Raw genomic sequence first — 3,317 nt, 5'->3', positions numbered from 1 at the left:
CCCGGGCCCTGCACCTCTGGCAAATCCCACCGGCCATTCGGCCACGCCTGGAACAACTTTACGCCAACAGATTCGACATCTCAGATGCAATGGGTAGATCTGGCCCAAGACGTAAACGACTCGGTCACCGAAAATTGCAGAAAGCCATGGCGAGGACGAGACGGTGCACGCGGATGCTGAGCTGCGGCTCCGTCCCGGGCGGGCCACCTGCCCTCAAACCGACCTGTCGGTTCCAGGCGGCGCCACCCCAGACCCCACGGTCCACACCGTGGACACGGACGAGCTGGTTCTCGGGTTCGAACGGAAACGCGACGTCCTGTGGAAGTCCAGCCACTCGGAGGACAAAGAGGCCGAGGGCCAAGAGACCCCGAGAAACGGGATTCGGTCAGGGTGCTGCCGGCATGCACAAGGCGGCCGGCGGGGCGGAATAACGAACACGCGCTCGAGCCACCGAGTTTTGGGAGGTGCAGACCTCTTTATTTCCTTTTCCGATGGAGGCGTCATTGACGCAGAACATTATACGACGGCCCCGTGAGCTTCCACCTGCGTGCGGAGGCAGAGGGGACGGAGCACACAGTTTCGACACCAGAGTGCTCCAGCGGGCCCCCCACACAGAGCCTGCGTCAGGGTCTGCTTCACGCCACACACGAAGCCACCTCGACGTGCCTCGCCGGCCAAAGCGAGAATCTCAAACTAAACATTCCAGGAGGACACAGGAGAGAAGCTTTGTGACCTTGGATTAGGCAAAGGTTTCCCAGATATGACAGCAAAATTATAATCCGTAGAAGAACTAATGGATAAATTGGCCTTTATGGAAATTAAAAATCTCTGCTCTGTAAAAGCTACTGTTAAGAGACCCGATGGACAGCCGCGTGCGAAAGCGTGAAACTGGACAGCTCTCTGGCCGAAACCGTGACGCTCCTCGGAGAGGGCGCAGGCGGCGAGTTCCTGGGCGTCCGTCTCGGCAACGATTCTGTGGCTTTGCGAAAGCAGCGGGGGGGAAAACCGAACGCGTGGGGCCAGGTGGGGCGCGGGCCTCCGCACAGCGGCGCGCACCCTCCGGAGCCGCAGGACCAGCTGCAGATCACGCGTCTGGCGGGGGGGGGGGGGGGGGGTTACTATCCAAAGTACAGAAAGAGCTCACGCAGCGAGAGAGCCAGAGAGCGATCTGATTTAAGAATGGCCGGAGCATCCCGACAGACGTGTTTCCGGAGGAAGCGGACGGCGGCCGCCTGCGTGTGTGAGAAGGCACCCAGCGTCACGCGGTCGAAGCCGCTGTCGGAGTGGCTGTTATCACAAACGAGAGACATCGGGGTGACGAAGGGGCCCCGTGCCCAGCTGGTGGGACGCGGACCGGTGCGGCCGGTGGACACGGCTGGCCTGTCCTCCCCAAAGTGAAGAGGCCGAGCTGCCCCCCAGTCCAGCCGGCCCGCTCCTGGGTGTTTATTCAAAGGAGATGAATGCGCTGATTCGGAAAGGTGTACACAGCCCCGCGGTCACTGCGGCGTCGTCCACAGTAGCCAAGATGCGGAAGCAAACTGTGGGGCCACCAGTCGACGAGTGGACAAGGACGTGGAACATGCACACGACAGAATATCGTTCAGCCTTTAAAAAAGGAAAAAGGAGAAATCTCGCCATTTGGACAACAGGGATGGACCCGGAGGGAACTATGCTGAGTAGATAAGACAGAGACAGACAGATACCAAATACCAAATACCAAAGGCTCTCACTGGCTGAGGAATCCGAAAGTCCGCGCTGGTAGATAAGAGCTGAGCGGCCAATGCCGCAGGCGGGGAGTGGGGTGGGGTGGGGGGTCAGGGGGGGCATGAAGTGAAACAAAGGGTAACAAACAACGAGACTGCCCCGGGCGGGGGTGGTGCTACCTCGGTCAGCACCACGAGCTCGGGCGGAGGGCGGGACAACCGGGCGCGTGTGCAGGCGGTGACCACACTTCCGGATGCCCGCGTCTGCGCCCCATGGGGACGGCCGTGAGGACGCAGGGGCACTGGGCGTGGCAGGACCCCTGGGTGGGATCCTAGGGAGGGAAAGGGCAGTTGGGCCGGAACCGGAGGCACCGGTGGTCGGCGTGGGTCCCCCGGAGAGACGGGGTCCCGGAGGGACACGGGGTCCCGGAGGGACTCGGGCTGGAAGGACCACGGTGCACACGAGAGCCCAGAATCACGGTGGGAGGGGAAGGGCAGGGGTGAGCAGGACGGCGAGTCCTCAGGAAATGGGGACACCCGAGAGGAGGGCCTGTGGCCTGAGACCACGTGAGACCCAAGGCGCAGGTCTCCGAGGGACGAGACAGTGGTGTGGAAGCAGCACGGGGTGCCCGCCGCCTCCAGCCCCGGCTCCGGGTCCCACCCGTGCTCCCGGCCCTCCTGTCTGGACACCCATAACCGGTCAAGTCCCCCCGCCAGCTTCCACGCGAGAAAGGTGACCGGGGGACTACATGCCCCCCACCCCGGCTGTGTCCTCCGGAGCCAGGCCCACCCTCCCCACGCCCAGTGGGCCCGTGAGCTTGTGCACAGAGCATCCTGGAGAGGCGGGCGCCAGCCCCCGGTGCTGTGGGCCCCACGCACCCAGAGGGGCTCCTCGAGGTATCCCGCCCTGCTTAGCCTGGAGCACGTGTCTCTGTCCTTTGGGGCTCGGCCCGGCCTGCCTCTCCCTGAAGCCTCCCTGGCCTCCGCCCTGACGGGGCCCCTTTATCTGGCACTGTGGGGTCAGTGGGTGGGCGTGTCCTCTGCTCCCGGGCGGGCTGCTGCCGACTCTCCTGCCCACCCCCCGGAGGGTTCCCAAGCCTCCGAGGTTCCATGGGGGAAGCCGACAGGGTGCCTCCTGGGACGTGGCTCCGACCTGCCGAAATGGCTCCAAGAAATGGCCCGGGAGTGAGGCAGCGTCAGGAGCCAGGACACGTCCAGCCATCAGCCAGGGACACGGCTGGGGTCAGGAGAGAAGGGCAGCTTGGGCCCACGTCCGCCGTACGCGCGGAGGGCAGCTCACCCCTTACAGACGCCTCACCGGGCACTTTGCCCCCCGGCCCTTCAGCCTGCCGAGCCGGGGGTCCCCGCTGTCTGCGCCCCTCCCCACCCACCCTCGCCCTGCCAGGACCTGGCTCCCAGGGCCCGTGGGTGGCTCTCACAGGCCGGGTCCTGAATATAGGAATGAACGTTTGCCGATTTAGGACCCTCGGCAGCCCCCTCAGACCCGCCCAGCACAGCGAGGTCTGCGCCTCCCTCCAGGCGGTGACCTTGGGGCTGCCGTTCCAGCCAGCCCCGGCCCTAGCATGGGGCAGGCAGGCCGGCTGGCGAGGCCTG

Source organism: Pteropus alecto, unplaced genomic scaffold, assembly GCF_000325575.1.
Source record: "Pteropus alecto unplaced genomic scaffold, ASM32557v1 scaffold43, whole genome shotgun sequence".
In the NCBI taxonomy this organism is placed as follows: domain Eukaryota; kingdom Metazoa; phylum Chordata; class Mammalia; order Chiroptera; family Pteropodidae; genus Pteropus; species Pteropus alecto.
This window is presented reverse-complemented; position numbering follows the sequence as displayed.